This window comes from Petaurus breviceps, unplaced genomic scaffold (genome assembly GCF_028583685.1).
Source record: "Petaurus breviceps papuanus isolate PSGF00001 unplaced genomic scaffold, PetGlider_PUasm1.0 90747, whole genome shotgun sequence".
NCBI lineage: Eukaryota > Metazoa > Chordata > Mammalia > Diprotodontia > Petauridae > Petaurus > Petaurus breviceps.
Window position 1 is genome coordinate 420,259 of NW_027187334.1, and position 26,532 is coordinate 446,790.

Sequence of the window (26,532 nt, forward strand, 5' to 3'; positions counted from 1 at the left end):
TAGGGTTAGAAGTAGGGCAAGGTAAGGATTTAGGTATCCTGGCTAGGTGCTTTTTCAATGATTAGACAGGACTACAATACAGCGAATGACTCAGGATCTGCCCTGCAAATACTCCAAATAGGCACAGTTTAATTTCATGCCTACACAGATAATCCATACATACACACATATATGCACATATACAGATATGTTTGTGTGTATGTACACACATATGTGTGTGTATATATATATATATATATATTCAATCTCTTCCCTTACTAGCAGCTATTATTTTCAGTGGGTTCATCCCAAACTCCTTCCCTTCCATTTTTTTTTCCTCATTAATCTCAGAAGACAGCTAATCCAGCTCATTAGAAGTATATATAAAGTACAAGAAAGAAGATTTTAAGTTGGGGCCTGAAGGTCCTGTCTATGAGGAGAACCCAGCACTTTCCAGGACTTGGGTGGCTCCCCTTTTGGTGATTCACAGCCCTCCTACTTCATCTTGGTTTTTTTGGCAATGTTCCAAACAGGCCAGGATGCCCAATGTCTGTGTCCACTGAGGTATCATGGCACCTCTCTTTTCCTCTCAAAGCTCTCTGTAGACTTAAAAAAGGGACTTCATTTTACTACCCTCAATTCACACTGAGCAAGAGTTGGAAATAAAGTTTGATTAAAATCAGCATATTTGAAGATCCTGCCGGTAGGGGTTTTGGGAAAGTGATACAATTTATTCCATTAATAGCTTAATGAACCAAATGTCAGAGACATTACTCTAGTTTTCATTCTGCTTAATGCTGATTAAACAAGTCAAACAGAAACATTAGATTAAATATTTAAATTGTTATTAGTAATATTACTTTATCAAGTAAGCAGTAACACTGAGGAGAAATAAGACTCAGAATTGGTTCTAGGGCCTTGGCTCCTGGTGCCAAGTAAACTTGGGTGCTTCCTCCCTAAGTCTTTCCACAAACTACAGAGTTCCCAAGGTCAATGCCTGTTCAGGGTCCATTAGTCAAGTATTTCTGTGCTGAATGCTGCAAAGGAGGGTAGGATCAGAGATTGAGAGCTGGAAAGGGCCTGAGAGGAGGCCATCCAATCTAGAGCCTCATTTTATAGATGAGGCAACTGAGGTCCCAGGAAAGGACGTGCGTTACTCAGGGCTACTTGCCTACTGAATGTCTGAAGCAGGATTTAAACTCGGGTCTTCTTGACTCCAACCAAGGTCAGCGCTCTATCCACTTCACCACACTGGTTGAAGGGGGTTGGAATGTTCAATGGTCTACCCAACATGGAACTCATCTGCCTCTGTCTCAGCCATTTAACTTAAACAAAGGGGAGAAAAGAAAAATGGCAAAGGGAAGAACTCCTTTCCTCTTGGCTTGACTGTGCATTTTGCTGATTCCAAAGAAGGTCAGGGGCTCTAACTACAGTCAGGGGTAGAAACAAACTTCACCAGACTCAGAAAAGCCTATAAAAGGCAATATACACAGAGACCCACAGACAGATAGATGCTCTACCTTTCTGGGGCTCTCCAGTATGCCCCAGGCAGGAGTGAAGTGCTACAGGCTTATGTACCTCCTTCTGGCAAGGAGGGAACTGGAGGAACTATGTCATTATCTTATCTTTATTCTGATGAAGAAATAGTTATCTGCTAACCCTAGGGGGAAAAAAAAGAAAAAATCAATTCCTCATCTGCAAAACGAGGGATTGGGGACCAAACATTCCCTCAGGTCCCTTCCAGCTCTAATAATCTATGAGTCTGTGATTTCTAGCCTATGAAAAGATAAATTTCATTATAATAACACTACAGACTGGAATAACAACATCTACTCCCAAACTACCACACGGAAATCTCCATGTGTGCTAAGGAAAATCCCCTATTTGGGAGATGACACACAGGCAATGATGGTAAAAATAAAGGGCATCCATCCTCTTTTCCTCAAATGCCCTATTTCCCAGACCTTTCTCCTTTGGCCCACCCAAAAGGGTTAACCAGATCTCCAGTGCTGTGAAATCCCACACAATTTAAGCCTTAGTCTCTTTTCATAGACAGTGAAGTTATAAAATAAATGGATGGAGATAAAAAATAAACAAATGGATCTGGAATAGCTATTCCCTAGAAAAGCCAATCGATGGCAGAGCATTCAACTGATAACTCATCAGAAGTCCACTTGCAATTTCACGGGTTTCCTAATATGAAGAAACATACCTAATGTAGTTTGTCTTGGAAGTCAATAGCCGCCCTTAAGAAAAAAATCAGCTTGGGGCCAAATGAGAAGTTCAAATTAATACCTGTAAATGAAAAGCTGAGCCACAAACAAGATTTGCTGATGTCAAGCTCCCCTCGGAATTATACTAAATAATCACTGCCTTTCACATCCAGGTGTCTTCCACCGCTGGCAGTCTGCAACATCCACTCAACCATCTGGGTGCAAATGCTCTGAATTATGGATTCCATGAATGCTCCACGGTTTGCCTGCCCCATCATCAATCAATTCTTCTCAAAGTGGGCACAGTAGTGAGATCTTAGTTTAAAAAACATAACCAGAAGCCAGAGTCTATTCTTACTGGAGGTTTTTCATAGTTGGTGATTGACAAACATCATTTTTTTTACATTTTCCTTCCTTTTGCCAATGACCCAGTAACAGTACCCTGGGAAAAATACATCAAGTCAAAACCAGGTGACCTTCTCTCCTGGGAGTCAGTATCATTCTATGTCTCTGAGATCCCCACCACAGACGGACAAACAGGAGGCAGGAGAAACAGATGTCAGTTATTCTGAAAGGAATGCCAGGGAAGGGGCAGCTAGGTGGCACAGTGAATAGAGCACCAGCCCTGGAGTCAGGAGGACCTGAGTTCCAATCCAACCTCAGACACTTAACACTTACTAGCCGTGTGATCTTGGGCAAGTCACTTAAGCCCAACTGCCCTACCTTCCCCCTTCCAAAAAGCAAACAACAACAAAAAAATGCCAGTGAAGTCTGTCTACATCCCCCTTTTGGGAAGTTTGAAAGTCAATGGCCTTGGGAGAGTTGCTGCTGCATTCTGGACCTCAGTTCTTCATCTATCAAATGGAAATAAGAACATTTGTCCTACCTGCCTCCTAGGGCAGTTGGAGGGAATAAAGGAGACTAAGGTGTAGAAAAGTACTTTGTACCTGTGTGAAGGAGCCTATAAACATAAATGCAATCTGTGATGGCCATGCTGTCCACATGCATCAATAGACATATGGTGCCCCTGCATAGCTCCTCTGTGCTTAGTTCCAGAACTAAGCATGGTATAGAGGCATCGATGCAAGGAAAAGGTCTCTTTTTTCTGCTATTAAACACCAATCACAAACTGGCAAATCATGAAACAACAAAATGTCAGAAGAGCCAACCCTGCAGGTAACCAGAAGGGAAGAGGAGAAATGCAGACATGCTAGGTGTAAGGGGCCAAGCAGCCAATTCTCAATGATGATTTTTGTATAAGAAGCAGAACAGGTATGGAAAAGGAGACTGGTTGGTCACGTAGCAAGAGTGAGGAATGAGAAGAGGGCAGCCCAAATGCTACAAGGCTAGCCAAGAAATATTTCAAGGTCCAGAGTAATGTCCCCAGGGCCGTGGGGTGGAGAAGAATGCTCCATGAAGGATTTATGAAAAGGACAAGAATCCCAAAGGATGAGAGGGCAATGGAGAGAGTACTATCTGCAATGGAGGGACTAGTAACATTAATCGGGTCAGAGATTTTTCCAAAGAATTTTCTTTTAGAAGTAGTTATACACAGTAAGGAATTTTATACTTACCCCCTAGTGACATTTTGCCATTTCTATATCAATTGGTACTGTGAACTTGCTTTCATCAACCATTATTTTGGTCTGTGATTTATAACGAACAGGTCTCTTCTTTTGAAAAACCATTACCCACCATTTACTTTTCTTTTTTTCCCTCTTTACCTTTAAATTGTGAGAAGCTGCAGAAACGGTTAAAAAAATAAATTTCAACAACTTCTAACGATATCTCTAGCAACAGATACAACGTGTGCTCTGCTAGTATGAAAGGATGTTAGTTCTCTGTTTGTTGGGCCAAAGTCACTGATTATACTTTGTGCACATCCTTTCCTCTTCCCTTTTAAAGAAATAATTGGTCTTCATTGCTTCATCGGAAACACAAAACATGGGGAACTTTTAAAACGCTCTAGCTTACAACTTGGTCAAGGAACAAAGAGATTGCACATTGACCTCATTCAAAGAAATCCTACTTTGAAAAAATCCTGTAGAGTTAATATACATTGTCTGTCACTGATTACATAGAACTTAGTAAGTTTTCATAGAAAACTAAAAGGAGGTAGAGTTACATGAAGGAGCTGTCTCCGCCAAAAAGGCTCAAGACCATAGAAGTTAATATTTGCAGCAAGAAAGGACAATTAGCAAGCTGATGAATTCGCGCTGTTTATAATTATATTGTGAATGTTAATAATTTTTTTTTTCGTATCATTAGACCCTTCTGTCTTGATTACAAGTGCCAATATGTGAAAATACTCAGGAATTTCAAGCACATCCTCAATCACTGGAAGACACTGAAATTATTCTGCCTTTGTTGAAATGACAAACACACACATGACTGACTAGAGTTGGCAACTGACATGTAAACAGAGACCCAATGGATAATTTCCCAGCTGGTCATCTGCTTTGGTCTTCATTTAGGGGATAGAAATAGGGACTAAACGTGTGACTTCATGGGTATAAGCAACTCTCCGGTTTGGGAATGCCCTTTACCAATGCAGGTCAGCACCTTCTTTGGGGAATTTCCCAGGACACTGAAAGGTCATGGGATTGTCCAGAGTCATACAGACATTATATCTCTGAGTGCAACCCGGGTCTCCCTGGCTTTAAGGCCATCTCTATATCTTAAAGACAGAAAATATATTGCTCCTAAAGGCCAAAGCCTGATAAAGTATGTAGGACAGCTGAACAACAAAGTCTTGCACATAGTAGGCAGGCCACAGACAATGATTCAATGAATGGGTTGTTTTTGTTTACATTACTATGCCCTCAGCTAATGAAGCAAAAAACTGCCTCCATTATTACAGGCCCTAGTTAATGAAAGTGCTCCTATCTCCACAAGCACAGTATGTTCAAATCAGACAAGTCTTCCATTTCACACTGGGGAGTAGTAAGTTGAAAGTGTTCCTTTTCATTTGTTAATTCCATTCAGAGAGAAGTTGGAGCATCTCTAGCCCTATACAAAGGGAATGTAATTTCCAACTATTCATTATAACCAGAATAATCTGGATGTCCTAAGGAGTCCATCACAATGGGATTTTGCCTTTATTGCCTCTTCCTCCCTTCATTTTCACAGCCCCTAAGTTAAATCACCCAGCCAAAGTTCATTCAAGTAGTTAGAATCTGTTTTGGAAAGGCTGAAATTGTTTTTCTTTTACTTAGATTTTACCAGGTCTAGATTTTGCTGCAGTTTTTCAAATCAGATTTACACAACGCATTTTTTAAAAAATTTATTTTATTTATTTTTTATTCAAGATTTTTTCTTTTTTTTTTTTTTTTTAAACAATCGGGGTTAAGTAACTTGCTCAAGGTTACACTGCCGGTTATTTCTGGGTGTGGTGCTGAGTGTCTGAGCCCTGGATTTGATCTCCAGGTCATCCCAACACTGGAGCTGGTGCTCTTACTCACTGAGACACCTGGCCACCCCGCACAATGCATTTTCCCAGAACAGAGAAACACACTTATGCTTAGAATGTCACCTAGATGGGAAGAGAAAGAGTCCTTTGTAGTCCTAATTCCTTACTAGCCTATTCAAAGGGGGAGGGGGGAGGGGGCTTCTAAATACCTGAGAGAAATTCTTGTAAGTAGATGTCCAGTTCTTGAGGGGTTAGTAAAGTCTCCCAAGCCTCAATGTTTAGTTGTAGGTTAAGTCAACTGTATCATATATATTTTAATTCATCAAATTGAAGTCATAATGATAGTCCTGGAAAGGGATTTTAAAGCTGGGAGAGACCTTCAAAATTGAGTCTGATCCACTCATTTAATTGTTTTCTGATCATTACTTCGGGGAACTCCTAGTGTGAAAAATTCCTACACGGAGACAAATCACCTCTGTAGTTTATAATCTTGGAGAATTCTCTAGAGATACTGAGAGGTAAAACTGCTTGCCTTATCAAAAGCTGATCTTCAACCCCAGTCATCCAAACTCCAAAGCTGGCCCTCTAACCATCAAACCAAATAAGATCAAATGAGAGAATATGTGTAAAATGCTCAGCACAGTGCCTGGTACAGAGTGGGCACCTGATCCATGCTCGTTCCCTTCCCCTTCCCCCTTCTAAACACTCCACCATGGTGCCTCTCATCCCATCATTTTCTAGATGAGGAAACTGGGGCCTAGATAGGTGAAGTGACTCGCTTAATGTCACGGCTAATTAGAAACAATCTTCTAATTCCCAGTCCAGTGCTCTTGCCCAAAATTAGCTGATTGTCTTTAGACTAAGAGGCTGAACTCTGTGATTAAAGAGTCCACATAATACAGCCCAAAAGACAAATCTAATGGCAAGAGGAATAAAATAACTACCTTCGCCCAAACCTGTAGAATTAACACGATAATGTCACATCACCACCATCCACGGATAGATGACTTTAAAAAGAGACTTATGCAGAAAGCCACAAGAGCTAAACTGGGGTTCCTGTGAACATGGCCATTGTTACCAGCCAGGGCAAGGGGAGAGAGTTCAGGTCCTTCCAACAAAGAAGAAACAGATTCTGATACTGTATAGAACACGATACTGTCCAAGGTCTAACAGAACAGTACAAGGCAACAAATATCTAACAAATATAGATTAAATGGTGCTGGCGCAGGGAAGATAGCCTTTATTATATTAATAATATAAACTATTGTCCCTTTTCTTCAAGAAAGTTAGGAGAAGGGGAAGACACAAACACAGACTGTTATAAAATACACAGATCGAAATCCATTCGAGGCTTACAAAACCAAGGGTCTTGAGAGGTCTGAGTGGGGAGGGGGTCATAACAAGCCAAGGAAGAACACAGAAAGACTTTAAGAGGCACCGTTTGAGTTGGAAGTGAAAAGAAGCAAAGGAATTCAATAGGCAAGGAGGAGGGAGGACATTCCAAGGCCAGAGAACAGTCTGAACAAAAGCATGACAAGCACGCTTGCTCGTTCTGATTCTGTTGACATCATTCAATTCAGGTAGCTTGACAGCCATTTGCAAGGAAAGACCACCATGGCTGCTTCGAAGGTATTACATTCACTTGTGTTTTTCCTACACATCTTGCTTCAATATAACTGTCAGGCCTGAGAGATGGGAATAGAAACTTGCAAAGCAATTCCTTCTTCTCAGTCAGTAGTTTCAAAGGATGCTGAGAGATACAAAAGAGGTGACCACTTTTTGTCATCACTTGGAGATCATTTGCCCTTCATTTAACAAGCATTTATTAAGCATCTATTGTGGACAAGCACCATTAATGCAGGCTACGCTGTACAAGTCTGAAAACCAAATTTCAAAAGGGTCAAGAGAATCTGGAGAACTTCCTTTGAAATAAAAGGTGGGAGAGTAGGCATTAAACGTCAAGGACAGCAATCATTAAGGCACTGCTTCATGAAGAAGGACCAAGAACTATTCTGAGGGGTTTGCTTGCACATAATATATTTTATTAACTTTTTTTAGTCAATTATTTTTGGGTGCTCATTAACGTCTGTCATTTCTGCCTTAGATTATAAACTCTGAGGGCAAGGACCAGTCAATTGAATTCAGAAAGTATGTCTTAAGCCTTTACTAAGTAGAGTATAAGGCTCTGGGATATAATCTGAGGTTACAAAACCCAAAATGACAAAGAGCCCATGTCCTCAAGGAATTTACACTCCACTAGGATGCAAGACAAAAACCAAGGCATCCGCATGATTATTTGAAAGGGAACTGAGGACACACAACACGCCCATTTATACAGCACCCAACATAGTGCTTCACACAGAATCTTATTCATGCTTCTGACCATACTAATGAGTAAACATTAGCTAAGGGGGCAGTACTGACAATAATAAGGCCCAAGTCAGCCTGGCTGACTGCTATCAGTCTCAGAATCTCATCAATTTATTGAGCAGATTTTTTTTTGGTATTCTTAATGAATACAGAACCTCCTTTCTCTGTGAAAAGCCAAATCATTAAGACGACACAAATGTCCCCCAAAGGATCCTGCTGCCAAATAAGAAGACCATCCACCTGATTCTGGAGAGTAGAGGGAGCCCTGCTCCTAGTGAGAGGCTGATGCTGACAAGATTACAGTTAAGCTCAGAGAATCCAAAGCAAGAAAGGACCAGAAAGGTCACCTGGTTCAAGCCTCTCATTTGACAGAGGAGGAAAGTGAGGCCGAGATGATCTGGACAAGCCAGGCTCCATGCAAGCAATTCCATTATACAGGTCTCCACCAATGCAGTGCTGGAGGGAAACAGCCATATTTCTTTCTTGACTGCTCCCCCAGTGCCAGACCTTGAAACATTTTAAACTGCAGGCAGTCAAATTTAAAGTGAGGTGACAACCAACTTCATCTCAGCCTTCTCTCTGTTCTTGCCACATATCTCTAAGCATTGGAATCTCCCAGCAGCCTACAAGGACATAGGAACTTTGAAGGGGCCACTGTATCAAGAATAGTTTTCAATAGATATAGATGCACTAGGGCACTAATTGGTCCCTTAGAAAGCTGTGGAATCTACTCTAACAAGTGCCCAGCTGGAGAAAATCGGACTCAAACTGACCCACTCCATCATCTAAGTGTGAATCACTGATACGAGGAGAGTAGAGGGCTTATCCAAAATAGATCACAGGTGTGTTTGGAGAGGAGGAAGATTTTTTTTTTTGATAACTGACTGCCTGATATTCAAAGGAGGCTTTCTGTTACCACTATGTCTTCCTAAAAGAGTGGGCCAGACAAAAATCAAAGGTACTTGTAGTCCCTGTAAGCCCTTCAAGCCTGTGCTGATAAAACGATGCTGCAGTTTACCAAAGTCCTTCTGGGCTCGCCCCAATTCCCCTTCTATCCAGCCTCGCTGTTCTGTTTAGCCTCTGTTCAGCCCGGCCAAGGAGACAGCAGCGCTATTTAAGAGAGACTTAAAGGATGCTGCCTGCCCACATGGGAGTGAGATCTTGACCATCACCAATGTACAGAGGCAACAAGTATCCCTAACTGACCCAACAACAGGAAAACCAAAGCAATACCCGAACACATGAAACTTATCCAGAACTATGTTATCCATGACTGGAACCTAAGAAATCCTCGCATAGTCTCCTACTTACTCATTCCAATCTCTCATTGTCCCTTCCTTAACTGTCTTCATGGTTCTTACCATTCAGTCTAGTCTTATTGGTTTGGAGGTAAACTCCCTAATGATCCCTCAAGGATCTTTCCTCTGCTTGATTTCTGTCTCCAGGTACAGGTTTTCATGTCTGCTGAGAGGAGAAGGAACATGCTAGAAATCCTTTCCCTCCTCTGACATTGGGAAAAGTTTGAGAGCAGGAAGAAAAGTGAAATGTTAACAAGTGTACTTTCACCTGTTCTGTCCAAGCTAAATACCACCAGTTAAACTCCTTGCTATCTCCCAAACTCAGTGGGCCCCTTCTCACCTCTGTGCCTTCCTGTACATCCTTTCTAGCATCTGAAATATCCGTACAAATACCCACTGTACCAGGAGTTGTGAGGGACGTGCTGTAGGAACTAGATATTATGGAAGATGTTCAATTAATCCTTGCTGACCAAATAAGAAGCAATCCAGTCCCCCTCCACTCATCCATGGTATCAGAGTGCCTTTTCCAACAGTCTTCCAAATGGAGAAGTTTTCATTACTTACTTTGGGGCATGGCAGAAGAGCTATAAGGCTTTCTGTTCCACCCTCCCTGGATATGGAGCACCTGGGCTACCACTGACCCCAGGGAAGGAAGCAGAACCAATAGCTTGAGCTGTTACTAGAACATCTGGAGTCCCTCACAAATGAGAGGAGAAGCTGCTTGGACATACAGGTGATCATGGCTGTTGGAGAAATCTTAAAAGGGTCTTTGCTACTGTTTGCATTGAAAGAGAGCATGAGGGGTAAATTGCTGAGAATTTACCGCATCATGACCTGTCACTTGGAAAACCTCTATGAGTTGCACACCGGGAATACCCCCAGAAAAGGGCAGCTGTCATGGCATATAGCCACATGGCATGGCCTTAGTTCTCCATTCCCCACCTATCTGAGCTTCTGTTTTACACAGCCCCCTTGGTGGTGCCAGGAAGTTTAAACCAGAGGATTCCTCCATCAGAGCAAAGGGCTGACTTACTTAACCAGGAAATAGCTGTGCACTGGAAAGAGCTCAGGGTATGGCCAATGGCTCCACACTGCACTGACCTTTCTCTCTTTCCCAATACAGAGATACTCTCTGGCCCCAAACAATCCAGGAAAAAAAGAGTTAGACTTCAGTGCAATGCCATCTTCCCCACTCAGTGGTCTTCCAATACAGTAGGCAATGTGATAGGCAAGACAAGTTCCCAGCATCTTTTCCTTGAGTACCACCTGTGCTTCTACTTGGTTGTAAGCTGCCTTTGGCACATGTTAGCAAGGGCCTGCAAACTAAGTAACCCTCATTTCAAGGCAAGTGCCAAGCAAAGGTAAGAGCACATCTTAATTGATTTTTATGAATGAGGAGATTAGAAGATTGGGCAAGTTTTCCCTATATTAATATACTGAGTTAATATTCATTCATTCAACAATGACCAAAAGACTCATGATGGAAAATGCTATCCACATCCAGAGAAAGAACTATGGAGTCTAAATGCAGACTGAAGCATGCTATTTTCTCTTTTTCTTTGTTCTCTCTTGGTTTTCCCTTTCGTTCTGATTCTTTTTTACAACATGACTAATGCGTAAATATGTTTAATATTATTGTACATGTATAGCCTATATAAGATTGCTTGCCATCTTGGGAAGTGGGGAGGGAAGGAAGGGGGAAAAATTAGAACTCAAAATCTTGTGAAAGTGAATGTTGAAAACTATCTTTACATGTAATTGAGGAAAAAACAAAATACTATTAAGTGGAAAAAATAAAAAAATATTCATTCATTCAGTAAAGACATTAAGTATCTACTATGTGTCAGGAATTATGCAAGGTACTGAAGATATAAAGACAAAAGCTCAATAGTTCCTGTTCTCAAAGAGTATACTTATATTAATTTAGGAAAAACATCATGAACAAAGATCAGTAAATACAAAGTAAATGGAAATAAACTTCCTGGGTGAGGCTCTAGTCACTAGAGGAATCTGGATAGGCCTCACAGAAGACATGGTCCTTAAGCTAAGCCTTGAAGAAAGGGGAATTCTAGAGAGAGGGGTGAGGAGATAGTGCATCCAAAGCATCAGAGACAGCCTGTGCCAATACAAAGAGGTGGGAAATAGAGAGATATCAACAGGCCAGTTTGGTTAGAAGACTTAATGAAAAAAGGAGGGTAAAATGCAACAGGCCTACTGCAGGTAGGCTGCAGCCATAATGAGAAGGGATCTCAATGCACTACTCATTTCTGCACAGATAAGAGCAGAGAAAGATGGTGGGTTTGAGCAAGGCATGAGTAGCAATAGGGTAAGGGGGCAAAGAATTTGGTCATAGAGGACTGTGTGTAGTTGAGCTGCTAAACTATAGACTCAAGACTAAGAAAGGAGTAAAGTCAGAGCAAGACTTGAGCCTGGGAGATAACTGAGGGTCAGAGGGTCTGAAAAGTCATGGTGAGAAGGAAGAATAGGTTTAGGGCAAGGGAAGCATAGGGAGAAATGAAAGGACAGGAGCCTGTAGTCAAATAAAGGAACTTCAGAGTTCTTGGCTGTGGGACAGTGAGACACCTGAGTGGTGGAGAGTTATGGGTATGACCCTTGGTGTAACTGAAGTGTAGTAGAAGAATAAGTCATAGGAGATGAGGATGAGGAGGATCAACTGGGAGGCCATGATGTTGAAGGGGACATCAACAGGTATATTGGAGTCCCAAGCCTAAGGGCATGGCTTAGCATAGAAAATGCTCTCCGTTGGCATAATACTCCTGGCAGCAAAGTTAGAAGCCAGGAATATGAGCTTTTATTCCAGTAGAACATAAACTTCTTGAGACTAATTTTCCTTTTTTCTTTGTATCTCTGGTGCATTGCACATAGGTGGCATTTAACAAATGCTTCCTGGATGAGACAGGATTTTTATTTTACTAGGCTCTAGTATTGAAATCAATGTCAAGAATTCATATTGTGATCTTATTCTGAGCTACTGTAAACAAAATAATATCACAGCATAGGCATAATTAATACATTGATTTCCTGTCATTTGATTAAGAGGCTCATAAGCAGAGTGATTCCAATGTAGTCTCTTTCAGATAAAATTCTGTTCTACAAGCTTTAACCCAAACTTTCTGACAGAAAATGCATTTTAAAGATGTATACAATGGGATACAGTGCAAGAATGCTGGATCTGGACTCAAAGACCCTTGCTTCTTCTACTGACTGCTTGTATAACCTTGGACAGGTAACTTGCCCTCCCTGGCCCTCAGTTTGCTCATCTGTAAAATGATGGGTTTGGACTAGATGGCCTCTAAGATCCCTTATAATTCTAAATCTATGACCCTATGATTCTCTGAAGTAGATTTATTTAGTAGATCTTAGGATAGGACTAAGTTGGGATCCAGGAACGCTCAAGTAATCTGCGGATCAGTTTTGGGGGTTCATGAACTTGGATGGGAAAAAACTTACACCTTTATTTTTACTAACTCTGAATGAAATTTAGCATTTCTTTCAATACTTTCAATACATCATTCTAAGAAGGGATCCAGAGGTTTTACCAGATTGGCAAAGGAGCTCATGACATAAACAGGTTAAGAACCTCTGTCTTAAAAAAATCACCAAGGCATTTTTTAAATCACTGAGTTTGTAGGAAAGAGAATGGGACAAAGGGGAGAAATTGTGTGGCAACGCAGGGCTGAGCCCTGGACTTATAGGAGACCTGCATTTGAGTCTGCCAATAACTCACTGTGCAAACTGGATCAGATCACATAGTTCCACTGGACCTCAGTTTCCTCACGTCTTAGAGAACTGGACCAGATGACCTCAAAGATACCTCTGACTCCCAAATTTGACGCTCAACCTTTTATCACAAATTAAACAGATCACCTTTTGACTTCCCTGCTTCTAACAATGGTTCCGTCATTCACTCAGTTGCCCATCTTTGCTTCTTCACCAGACCCTTCCAGACAATCAGTTATAACATCCTATCACTGCCACCTTCCTAAGATCTCTGCCACCATTCCTTTCCATTCTATTCCCATTTGTGTTGTTCAGCTGTTTGGTCATGTCTGACTCTTCATGACCCTACTTGGCGTGTTCTTGGCAGACATACTGGAGTGGTTTTCCACATCTTTCTCCAGCTCATTTTATAGACGAGGGAACTGAGGCAAACAGGGTGAAGTGACTTGTCCAGGGTCACACTGCTGGTAAGTGTCTGAGGCCAGATTCAAACTCATGAAGATGAGTCTTTCTGACTCCAGGCACTCTATGCTCTTCATTACTACCTAGTTGCACTGCCAACACTTTAATTCATGCCTTCATTATGACCTCCTTGGACTATTACAATAGCCTCCTGGCCAATATCCCCATCAATCAGGGCTGGATTACTCTTTCTTATGCACAGATCTGATCAAGTCATTCCACTGCTCAAAACTCCTCTATGGCTTACTATTGTCTTCTAAATATGGTTCAGACTCCTTAACTGGGCTTTCAAGGTCCTTCAGAGTCTGGTCCTCCCCGACCTTTCCAGCCTTCTCTCATCCTGTTCCTATCTGTCTGCACTATACTCTAGCTAACTTACACCACTTATCAGTCCCAGCGCACCTTCCATACTGTCTCACTTCTGCATCTCTGTGTTTCCATGCCCTACATTGGGAATGCCATTCCCCCAATCTTCTCCTGTTAAAATCATATCCCTCCGTTAAAGCAGTAGTGTCAAAGTCAAATAGAAATGGGGGCTACTAATCCATAAGGAAGAACTGTTGTGGGCTGCATATTGACAGTTTGAAAACATAATATTGGGGCGGCTAGGTGGTGCAGTGAATAGAGCACCAGCCCTGGAGTGAGGAGGACCTGAGTTCAAATCCAGCCTCAGACACTTGACACGTTTACTAGCCGGGTGACCTTGGGCAAGTCACTTAACCTCAATTGCCCTCCAAAAAGCAAAAAAAAAAAAGAAAAGAAAACATAATATTATATATGTTTTCTTGTATTTGTATAAATTTTGCTTAATATTTCCCAATTACATTTTAATCTGGTTCAGGCTGCACTCAGGGCTGTTGTGGGCCAAATGTACCCACAGGCAGCATTTTTGATACCTCTCTGCTCTAAAAGATGGCTCACCTGTCCCCTCTTCTATGAGGCATTCCTTGATCCCTTCAGTCACCTCCAGGATATTCGGGTTGTATCTCTCATACATTTATGTATAATTTTGTATCATTCATTCACATTTGTAACATTTGTATCATTCATTCATTCACATTTATTAAGGACCCACTATGTGCAGAGTACTGTATTAGGTGCTAAGGAAGACACCAAGTTTAAATAAGACATGGTTCTTGCCCTCACAGAATTTATAATCTAGGAGGGGGATGGCACACACATACAAATAGACAAGTATTACAATATTATGTACATCAAAGAGTTTTAAAATAAAGTTTAGACCACTGAGATGGCATGTGAAGCATTTGTGATGGGCTCTAAAGGATGGCTAGTAACAAAAGACATTCAAGACTCAAGGAATCACATGAGCAAAGGTATAGAAAAGCAGGCCTTCGCTCTGCTTATTATCTCCTATTTAGCTTTGTATGCATTTATTTCCATGTGGTCTCCATTAGGTTGGGAGCTCCTTGAAGGCAGGGACTGTCTTCTGCCTCTTTTTGTATCCCCAGCACTTAGCACAGTATGTGCTTAATAAATGTTTATTAATTGATTGATTGGGGGGTGGGGCAGAGATGAACTACTTTTACTGAAGTATAGAGTTTGTAATATAGAAAGTAATATGAGATGAGGCTGGCAAAGTAGGGAGGCACCAGATTTTGGAAGCTTGATAATGCTAGGCAAAGAAGTTTGAATTTTACTTGTTAGATAGTTGTAGTTATTTATATATATTTAATTTCCCCCCATTACTATATTGTGAATTACATGAGCTCAAGGACCTCTTTATGTAACTATCTTTGGATTGTCCCCTTAAAAGGAATTGGGTTGGTCAAATAGAGAAAATGACAAATGAGAGATGGACAGCTGAAGCAATATATTGGCACACTCCCCCCAAGATATAAATAAACATTTGGATGTATGGAAAGCCATAAACAAGAATCCTCTTATGAAATAATAGAGAGTCAACCTTGGACTAGGGAAGACCTGGATTCAAGGCCTGCCCCTGATACATATTGGCTGAGTGACCCTGGGCAAGTCACTTAAACTCTCAGTGTTCCAGGCAACTAACACTACACATTACAGAGCAAATGCCAATCTTCATCATCAGAGGAAATTTCCACATCAGAATTTCCCTATACCAATGAAATAATAGGTCCAGATATGTTCCTCCCTCTCCCAAAACATCAAGAATAACATGGGATGAAAGCAAAGAAAGGTTGTGATCCCATGGGTGGGTAGAGTACTCACAGCAAAGAAGCCAGGCGTCTAGTAAAGAAGTCAAATTTCCTCCTCTGGTTTCTAGCATAGCACACTACACAAACAATTCAGTATTTCAAGGATGTCTATAATTCTATCAGAGAGGGCACTACCGCCAGTGATGATGACAACTCTTTCTTAATGAGTTGCTATGACCAAAAGAAAAGTATCACCTATTGGTTAAAGGTCTTGATGATGAGCCTTTCTAGACTGGTTCTTCCCCAACAAATACATCATCTGTCCCCATGGCCACGCTTTTCAGCTTGGTTGGACCTGCCAATGTGGTCATCGCTAACGCAGCCTTTGAGAATCTAGGCTTACCTCCACACCACAATGAGGCACCCAAGGAGGGCTCTGCACATGTAAAAGGACCCTACAAATTTCAGCTGATCTAATTTCTCCTCTAACCAAGGAGGCACGGTGGTACAGAGGAAAGAACACTGGATTTAGTATCAGAGGAAATGGGTTCAAATCCTGTGAGAAACTTTGGGCAAGTTGACTTACTTCAATTTTGTCAACTATAAAATGGGGATGACAACATCTGTAGTCCCCACCTCAAGAGTTGTGAGAAGAAAATGAGAAAAAAGACATATGACACTTTGAAAACCCTACAATACTATATAAATGTCAACTCTATAGATCCTTTATATATCATCATAAGGAAAAGTACATTACTATATTCTTATGGTCCATTAACAAAGCTCTAAGCTCACACACACCAGGCTTGATCTTGAAGGCTTTTTAATCATTCTATGGTTCATGCTCCTACCCAGGTCTCTCCAGGGGAACATCAGAATTTTGGCTCATGTTTAGGTCTCTACAAACAAGGAAAGAAAGCCATCAGTCTCCATGAAAGCACTCAGGCTAACAAAACATTAAATATAGAATGAGTTTCATTTAATCCAACAGAAAACTCAAAGGACTCATACCTGAGCCCATAAACTCTCTCCTCTGGTGTGCCCTACCTTTCCCAGGAACCTAGACAGCCCTCTAGACCAGATGTGCCAAATTCATGAGCAGCCCACATCTGTCCCTAGTGTACTAGAACCAGATTAAAATGTAATTGGGAAATATTTAACAAAATACAAATACAATTAAAAAAAAAAGATAATATAAATATGTGGTTTCTAAGTCAACATGCACTTGCAGGGATCTTTATGCATGGATTAGGGCCCCCCTATTTCTATTTGAATTTGATAGTACTGCTCTGGACTTATAGTGCTATTCTAAGTGCCTCCCCCAAAGAGAAAAGAACTCAGGATTGCTAGAGAGGCAGGCAACCTTCCCTCTGACAATCCTCCACTTTCACAGGTATCTGCACAGTCCACATGACTTACAGTATCACCCTGGATGAAGCTTGGTATGGTTTACTCCTCTATGTCATGGCTCCCTACTATGCCAATCTTTTTTCCTATTTACATATGTTCTATCAATGTCTTTTCTCCTTCCAAATTTCCAGCTAACACTGGTTCCTTTCCTTCTATATCTTCCCATCAGTTTGTATCTCTGCACCAGTCTATGTCTCCATTTAGCGCTGATTCCTCCCTGGGGGCCATATGATCCTACTGGTCTTCATTCTCCAGGTCCTAGGGCATGTGTCTGTCTCTTGACTTCCTAATGGTTTACATCTTCATCTGGCTCTAGTTCCTGAGTGTACAATGGTGGACCATACAATTGTGAAGATGGAGGCCTCTCTAAAAGGAATCATCTGCGTCTAAGTATAGCTCTCCTCTTTCCTGTCCCCTCTCTCAGATGGACCTCTCTGAAGTTTCTAACTTCTTCCTTAGTTCAACACGACCGCTCTCTACTTCTTTCTCTGTCTTCATCAGCTGATGATCTTCCTTAAGCATGAGTCTTACCATGTCTCCTCCCCTGTCCCATTCAAGAAACCCCAAAGGTACCCTATTACCTTAAGAATCAAGTATAAAGTCTTCAACTTGATTTTTGAAGCCCTTTACAGCCTACCCCGCCCCCCACTTCTGCCTTTCCAGTCTTCTCATACCTTACTCCTCCCCCTTCCCTATGTGTTTTCACTGACACCAGCCTCCTTGCTGCTCTTCAAACAAACAAGACACTCTATCTCTTGACCCCATGCATTTTACTGACTGTCCCTAGTTTCTAGAATGCTCTCCTTCATTGTCCCAACCTCTTGGCTTTCCCAGCTTCCTTCAAGACTTAACTAAAATCCTACCTTCTACAAGAAGTCTTTCCTGGTCTCCCTTAATGCTAGTATCTTCCTCTGTGATTAGCTCCAATTTATCCTGTATATATCTTATTTGTACATAGTTGTCGATATTTGGTTCTGCCATTGGAGTACCTTTGAAGGCAGGCATTGTTTTTACCTTTCTTTGTATCCCTGGTGCTTAGCACAGTTTCTGGAACACAGCAGCACTCAATAAATGCTTCTGGACTTGATTCCCTGATGACTTCTCTCCTGTGGAAGCTCACGGTTGTGCTGTCCTTCCTTTGCAGCCTAATGTGTGTCTACCTCTAACTCCCTACTACCGTGTTTCCCCGATAATAAGACACTGTCTTATTAATTTTTTTGGAAAGAAAAACACCAGAGGGCTTATTTTCAGGGGAGGGCTTATGTTGTCCTGCCTCAGCTCTCCTCCGCGGCACTGCTCTCAATGGCGCCAGCAAGCCAATCACTGGGGAAGAACAGGATGACGCGCTCACTGCTGCAGCTCTGATTGGATGCAGCTCGGAGCGTGGCGTGCGTTTCACCCGGGGGGGGGGGACAGTGCATACAGAGGGTACCGTAATGTAGCGTGTAGCGCAGAGGATCACCTTCACTACAGTAGCAATCTCAATAGGGCTTATTTTCGGGGGAGGGCTTATTTTAGAGGAATCTTACACAGTAAGGGGAGGGTTTATTTTCGGGATAGGTCTTATTATCGGGGAAACACGGTACAATGTATCTCCATACGATGCCAGTTCAGTTCCTTGATGCACATTGTTTCCATTCCAGCTCTGTCACTTACTACTGACCTTGGTAAAATCACTTAACCTATGTGAGCTTCAATTTCCTCATGTACCCAGCAAAGGGATTGGACTAGCCTGTCTTAATGCTCCTGTCCAGCTCTAAATCTATGGTCTTATGATGATCACAGGCTGTGTGGCTGTAAAGGTTTCTCTCTGGTCTCTTTAGCTCCTACCTCTGTACCTACTCTCTTTTTAGCTGTGTTCCTTTCAAAGGCCAAACCAAAGAGCAGAGCTCCAGTGAAATTTAACCAAAACAGAATGAAGGCTTCATCAGTGGGGAAATGAGGACTCAGAACCAGGGAAATTCATACCTTGTGAAGGAGACACAAGATGGGGGAAAGGCATGAATGAATGCCTGAGCACACGTTCCAAATCCTCATCGAGGTAGGAATTATACTATTCCAAAGATTTTGGGGGGAAAATAAACACCCCATGTGTTCATATTTTATGTTAGCTAGGTCCTTCTCCACCTCAAACATGTGAAGCATCAATTCAGCACATTCCATCCCATCTCCAGATCCCCAGCTTGGAGCCTGTTGGACTAATTTGTCAGTGTCTGGTAAAAAAGCGATCCCATGAATACTATGATAAATGGACACAGGGGCTAAAAAAGCCTGGGTGAACAGCATAAATTAGAGGAAGGGGAAAAATTAACAAGTAACAGAGAATTGATTTTCTCTTATTACGATCAACATACACAGTTTACTTCTGATGGTATACAACAGTGGTTTTTCAAATTTTTTAAATGCTGATTTGGAATTCTGCAGTGTTGATTCACCATGTCCCAGAACCCTAAATCTTACTGAAGTGTTGGGGGGCGGAGGTAAGGGAACAGACATAAATAAAAAATGTCCATGAAGCAGAGAATTGCGTGAAAGCATCCAAAAAACATGAAACATAAAACAAGGGAGACAAATGTTGTCATTAAGAAATGTAAAAGAACAGAAATCCTAACATTATTGCTCCTTTCTTCTCCCCCAAAAAAGGAGAACTGGAGAAAAGACAGCATCACTATGGGGTATGATAGTCTGTGAGGGAAATGGCATGTGGTTGGTACCCTTTGAATAAGTACATCTGAGTATACCATAATGCTTTTCTTCGACATTCATCTTTGTATGATGACACCTGAATTACCAAGTGACTCCATCATTAGGGCTACACATACTCAGTAGCCTGGGGTCTAAATAATAAGAAATTAGTGGCAGATTTGCCAAGTGGAAGACTGTTTTGTCTGACTACGGGCATATTGTATCTCAGACAGAGCTCTTACTCTAAAAATATGATTTGCTTTTCCAGGCAGCTCTCTACTAGGGAAAGAAGGCCTTGTGTAGCTATACTATTTCAATCCTTTACTATTTCTTTAGTACTATGGAGGATATAGAATAAAAGACAGGATCCTCACCCTCCAAGAGTTTACTGTCCTCTTCGGTAACAGGACTGTATGTAACATGCGAGAGAATTAGAGTAGGATTCGGTCTACATTTAACTAAATACTCAAGCTCCCTTTCAGAGGGTAGTCTATGGTACTCTAGGAGCTCAGAGACCAGAGAGGATCAATGAAGGTTGGTGATACCTTGAAAAGAACATCAGATCTGGGCTTAGCAGATCTGCATTAAAATCCCAGATTATACATATATACATACATGCATATATATATATATATATATATATATATATATATATGTGTGTGTGTGTGTGTGTGTGTTCATAAGGTGTGATTTGGGGCAAGATTCTTAACCTCCGGGGTCATAATTTACTCATCTATCTCTAAATCTGTGATCATTTGTTTAGTCAGCCAAGGCTTGAGTTGAGCCTTGAGAGACAGTGAGACACAGAATGGAAAGTATTCTAGGTAGGGGTGTGTGTGTATGTGTATGTGTGTGGTATTTGGGGAGTGAGAGGATGGGGTAACAACCCAAGTGAAGGGACAGAGGTGGGAATGAGTAGGGTATGTGTTCAGTTGACAGTGAGGAGATAAGATAATGGGGAACAATGAGAAATAGAAGTGGACAGGTAAGGTGGGGCTCTGAGGGCAGGCAGGTAAAAGGATTTACTTGTAATGTAGCAGGTAATAGAGACACACTAAAGGTTTCTGAGAAGGGAAATATCATGGAAGTGGTATCTGAAGAAGATTATTCTGGCAGAGATATAGAGGATGGGCTGGGAAGGGGAGAGCAGGAGAGCTAAGAGTTTGTAATTAGTTTGAGATGATGATGGTCTGAACTCGGGTGGTAGCAGTGGAGACACAGGAGGAAGAAAATCCATCAGGAGTTGATGACTGACTTCCTATACATATAGAGAAGTGAAAAGAATAACTTGATGGTATGGATTCACCAATGAGTCAAAGGTACCGAATGGGTACCCAATGCTCCTGGCCAATAGCACTTAGTTTCTGTGGAGCACAGAGAGGTAAGTGCCCTTCAGTACAACTAATCCTGATGATTACATGTACCACAGGCCTGAGAGCTTGTTGTTCACAATTAGTCTCAAGCTCTGAGTAATGCAACCCTAGCAGATGTGAGGTCACTCCAAATTGGAGGGTGCTTATGTGGCTTTGGGAGAATTAGGGAGACAAGGGAGTGGGATCTAAGAGGGGGACTCGGAAAAGGGTTTCAACTGGAAAAAAAAGGCATGGCAGAAGGGAGGAAAAATCCATCAAGAAGGCCCAGAGGCCTCGAGTGGCCCCACAAGGCCAGTCCAGGGGGATCTTTGCTCAGCACCAGAGGATGGGGCTATACCTGCACGTGAACTAACAAGGTGGCCTTAAGACAAGCTCAGGAGGATGCTGCCAATGGGAACCAAACCAAAAGAACCCCACAATGATGCTGTCCACTGGAAGAGCTGGTGTTGTTACCCCGATCACACAAACCCCAGCCCTTCCAGGTTCAGTTTTCCACTTAGGGTTCCCTCCAACTTCCAAAATTCCCCGCTCCTACTTCCCCTCCAAACCCCAGTCAGAGGGGCAACCCCAAGCTCAGCGGAGAAGTGCGCTTGCGCACGCCCTCCCGCCCCTCACCGCGCGCCCCACCCTCGCGCAGGTGGGACTGCGCAGGCGCAGCGCCCTCCGCGCGTAAGAGTCGGGCTGTGGGAAAGCTACTGTCCAGTACAATCTAGAAGCGGCAGAATTCACCCCCCTCTTGTGAGAGGAAAAGGCGCCACCTCCTCTTTCTCCTCTTCCTCCTCCTCCTCCTCTTCCTCCTCCTCCTCCTCCGGCGAGGCCAGGCCAGGCGAGGCAAGGGGCGACCCCCGAGCTCCGCAGCTCCGGGGCCCCAGGCCCCGGGCCCTCTGGGTTGTGCCCGCGGCAGACCCCTCCCCAGCTCCGCTCCGCCCCACCGCCCGCCGCCGGCCGGGCCCAGTGGGGAGCGACGCTGGGCTCCCAGGGACCCGCGCAGCTGCTCGGCCGCCCTGGCTCTGCAGGCCTCGGCCCCTGAGGGCCCCCCACTGGGCGGACCAGTCGCTCAGTGCCCTGCCCCCCCCCCCTTGCCCTTCACCCCCAGCCCACTCCACTAGGTGCGGGGCTTACCTCGGGCGTGATGGGAAAGCAGCCGTAATCCGAGGCTCCCCGGGGCGGGCTAGCGCCGGGCAGGGCGGATTCAGCGAGATTTTTCCTGGGTCTCCACCGCCGCCTCAGACAATGAAATCAGCGTGTCCGATCATCAATTCTCATCATGATCGTGACGTCACGGCAGACAGCGGCCAATGGGAGCCCGAGATCAGCTCCGGACAGTCCCCGGCCTCAGCCCAGAACCCACGAGAGGGGGGAAGGGGAGATGGCCGCCTGCAGCGGGGGGAGCCTCCTCCCCTCCCAGACCTGGCCGTGGCCATAGCTAGGTCTCTTGGTCTCTGCCACTCCCTCTCTGAACAGCACCGATCACCCCGCATCCCTGCCGCTGCAGGAGCTAGAGATAAGCTTGTTGGGCCGGTACTGCCAGGTCTTCCAACTTGACAATCGCCTACAGGAGCAGCCTAATTCTTTCACGCTGCCAAGCGCATGTGATTATATGTAGCGATGGGGGTCTTTATGTTATTAATACACTCTTAGAGGAAGGGAAATACATTTGGAGTTAATAAAATCTATAGGCACACATCAAGCCCCACTAAGGACTCCCATCGAAGTGATTTTCTACTTACTGGGACTGCAATTAATTCAGACAAAGTGGAACTTATTTGCCCAGAATTGATGCTCTCATTACAGCAAGAAGAACCCAGAACTGGAATGGACCTCAGAGATCAATTCTAGTCCAAACCCTCCAGTTGATAGATGAGGAAACTGAGACCTGGGCCCAAGGTCCCAGAGTAACCCCTAGTTCAAATTCCAAGTCCAGAAGCCTTTGCACATCGGCTCCCCAAATCTTCTGGTCTATGTGGGGGTAATGTGAGTAATGGTTAGTGTGCTCTTGTCTGCGAGCCTAAGGAAACTGATATTCCAGTTTGGGGTTCCAAGGCCCTAAGTCCAAGTCTGCCTTCTTACAGATGATGAGAGACCGAGTAAAACTGAACCACTAAGGTTCCAACAGCATTATTGGAAAAACAATCCATGAGCACTTACTGAAGTGTTCTATGTCCTACACTGTGCTAGATATTGTAGATAGAAGAAGAGGAGATGGGGTCCAGAAAAAGAGGTCCTTACCCTCAAGAGGCTTACAGTATCGTTGGGGCAAAGAGAACAACAATAACACACTGAAACAGAAAAATTAGACATTAAATATTTGAGCTCCAGTAAATTCTTCTGATGCCTCATCACTAGGTTTTTGAAGGCTATACCAGCAGCCTATAAACCCTGACAGATCTCCTTGATCCTGTGGAACTGGAAAGATTTTTGAGTACAGATTCAGGAAGAGTCCGTATGTCTCTTTTGAAGACCAGTCTAGCTAAAGGCAGAGAAGCTTATTAACAAGTTGATAAGTTTTCAGACCAAGCAACTCTCAAAAAGACTGACTGATGTGGAAGGGCCAGTCACACAGATGAAAGAAATCACAAGTTCTGAAATCATGAATTGTGTTCTAAGTAATAAAGTATAGATAAACTATTACCTGTAAAACAGATCAGTGTAGTTGAGGGAGGCTTCATGAAGAAGGTGGAACTTGAGACAGACTTGAATGAAGGACAAGTGAAAATAAAAAGGTACAATGAAGAAGGTATGGTGGCTATGGTGATATCACTATTATTAGAGCAGAAAGGCCTATGGTTTAATACAAAAAATAATGAGCAATACAAGACAGTATATAATTAAGCTGGGGGAGGGGCATGTATAGTGGAAAAAAGACCACATATATTATGTGGTGTGTGTATATGCATATATATATGCGTATATATGTATATGTATACATACACACATATCAAGTGCTCTATGGTGTTGCTGCACAGGACAGGACTACAACCAATGGGTGGATGCCAGAGGTGGGGAACAGGGTGAGCGAAGACTGGTTTCAACTCAAGGTAATATAGTCCCTTATTACTGGAATTTTAGAAGATGGATGTCTGTCTATTATAGGATCCCTGAATCATGTGGGAGATGGGACTAGATTACCTCTGAAGCTGATTACAACTTGGAAATAATTTGGGTCTGGTACCTAAGGAAGATAGGGAATACTTTGTGGGGAAGGAACTTGGAGTCTTGATGACCTTGGTCTTGAAGGACATATAGAATGTTGAGGGGTGATAAGGGGTAGAAGAAATTCTAAGTGGGAATAGCATGGATAAAGGAGATAATGTTGTCTGGTACTATATTCGGCACGTGACCCTGAAAATGGAATTTGTTACAGAATTGTTTAGTCCAGCCCAGTCTTGCATATTCCTCTCATCCTCTTCTCCAAAACAAAACAAAACAGGACAAATTGAGGTCTAAAGCTTTAATTTTGCCAAATAATATTTTTTTCCCACTGATTGTGAGCTATTTTACAGTTTACTGAACCATCAGGACAACTGTTGATAAAGAGAGATTATCAGGACACATTTTATAAATGTTAAAAGAATGCTAACAATATATACTGCTAGGTTTTTAAAATGACCTTCAAAGCTATATATTTACCATTTGTGAATAACTGAGACCCTTTATTCCCTCCCTCCCCCCTTCCTGCTGCCCACCTTTTAATCAATGCTCTGCTTATTGACATCTCCACCAGAGGGAGTGCAGGAGCATGGAGAGGAATTGAAAACACAAGCCAATTTTGTTTATTTCTCTGCCCATTCATTTAAAAAGTGTTGTAGGAAAGAAGGTCGGAACAGATTAAGACTAGGAGTTGTCCATGGATTTAAATTCTCTGTGATTATTTTGCCACATGTTACCTCAGATAGCAAAAGTGACAAGGATGTACCTTTGGGAAGGTCGCTCTTTTCTTAGGAAAGCAACTGAGGGAGGTCCAAGGATAATCCCTCTGTGCAAAGGCTCTCTGAGTCATCAGCATTTCCTCTTTGTAAGTAATCCTTCATGGATTGTAGGTAACCTATCTTTGGTGCCTCCAGCAATCAGGAAGTTTTTGTTTTCGCAATTTGCTTATAGGTGAACCTCATTTTACAGAACAGATACATTCCTGAAATCTTCCCATTAAGCAAATTCCTATGAAGTGACCCTATGCTGCTCCATTATGACATTGGCTCTGTATTTCCACATGTCCTGCTCCAGCTCAAGGGAAGACTGGAAGCCAGACTGAACATCAACTGAATACCTCAAATGAGAGTTGTGAGTAACTGCCTTCTATTCTCCTTGATCTCTACTTAATGTCAGCCCTTGGAATTGGTGGAAGACAAACTTTCAATGTACTACTTTCCTGCTTTCCCACCAATAACAGGCATAGGAAGGAAGGAAAGGAGAAAAGAACATGAGAAGATGACTTTTAATACTTAAAACTCTAGATTTGTCCAAAGATTTTACCCCCTTATTCTATCAATGACAGAACAGAAAGAAAAAATGGGAGAGAGGAATATCAGCTCTTCTTACTGAAGGTGATATATAATGTACAAAAAACTAGAGAACCAACATATATACATATACACACATACATATATATGATATAGAGTGTGTTTATGTATGTATAACATTTATATATGTGTGTATATGGACATATATACATATATAATATAGTGTGTATAGTATATGTGTGTGTATAATCAGGAAAAATCCCATTAATTCATTTCTTCTTTGAGCTTGTATTGAATTCTTTCCTTGATTTTCTAATTTTATTATAACAATTTCTAAGTAATGAATCACCATAAAGGGGCACACCCATATTTATAGATTCTGTCTTCTGAAAACAACTTAAACCCTGATGTTGAGGTATCCTTACAGCAGGGAGGAGGGCTCCCTTACTTACCAGTCACTAAAGGGCTTAAGGTGATCAGTGAACAGCTTTCTTATGCTGGAAGAAAGAAAAGGTTTCTGCTTAAGAAATCATAGTCTTCCTGAACTCTGTACTCCATTCACTGGACGATTTCAGAATATTTGACAGGATCATAGGATAGAATGGAGAATGTCAGACCTGGGCAGGATCTTAGAACATAGTGTTAGGGCTGGGAAGGGTCTTAAATAAAGAACATTTGAACTTGAAGAGACTTTAGAACCTAGACCTTAGGTTTATCTAATCTAACCCCTGCATTTCACAGATGAAGAGACTGAGACCCCTAGACAGAACTGGGATCTTCTTAAATTCAAATCACATGCTCTTTGCACTATACTGTTTCTTACTTTTGCACTCTTTCCTTCATATATACTATTAAGAGCTAGGGATATAAGGAGGTCCTTAAGTCCTACTGAAAAACCAAGGCAAACAGATTCTCTGCTTTAGTAAACAAAATGCTTTTGGAAGAGGTAAACAAAATAAGTCTTTGGCCAGCCATGTAGTTTTAGAAGAAGTTGGAAGAA

General features: G+C 42.4%; 1 protein-coding gene across 3 annotated transcripts in view; it reads right to left on the bottom strand.

The window, feature by feature from the left end:
* The window catches only part of HDX (highly divergent homeobox), a 106,863-nt gene extending 83,095 nt beyond the window's left edge, over positions 1-23,768 (bottom strand). For 2 of the 3 annotated variants that reach the window (XM_069067374.1, XM_069067372.1), the window contains exon 1: positions 22,195-23,767. The gene's annotated coding sequence lies outside the window, so the exon portion shown is untranslated. Of the gene's footprint in view, positions 1-22,194 lie in introns of all 3 variants that reach the window. The other variant, XM_069067373.1, reaches the window with a different exon arrangement.
* Between the last annotated feature and the right edge of the window lie 2,764 nt (positions 23,769-26,532).